Source organism: Leopardus geoffroyi, chromosome B2 (assembly GCF_018350155.1).
Source record: "Leopardus geoffroyi isolate Oge1 chromosome B2, O.geoffroyi_Oge1_pat1.0, whole genome shotgun sequence".
Classification (NCBI taxonomy): domain Eukaryota; kingdom Metazoa; phylum Chordata; class Mammalia; order Carnivora; family Felidae; genus Leopardus; species Leopardus geoffroyi.
This window is the reverse complement of record NC_059332.1, coordinates 132,297,924-132,298,341: the sequence shown is the minus strand read 5'-3', so window position 1 is coordinate 132,298,341 and position 418 is coordinate 132,297,924.

The window sequence follows — 418 nt, the reverse complement described above, 5'->3', positions numbered from 1 at the left end:
GTGACACACGTATCTTCTGTTTACGGGGCATTGGTGAGTGCTAGTCATGAAAGCCTGTCTACATCCACAGGGTTAGAAAAGTAGAAGTCTACCATATGGCTGGAAGGAGAAGACACCAGAAATTTCTCCCATATGTTAGATTACTGTTTCTAGATTACACAGAGAATAAGCAAACACATTTATATTGTGAAAGACAAGGAGTTATTCCAATAGTTATAAGTGCATTATATAATGATCCCTATTGAAGTATAAAAAGCTAAAACTGAGACAATTGTCTAGTGGCAAATATATTACGGGAAGTGTTTTGCCCATTATATGTGCTTAAGCTTGGACCAGGGTTGAACCTTGGTTTATTGACAATTTGAGGTGGAGAATTCTTTGTTGTAGGGGGCTTTTCAGTGTACTGTATGATGTACAG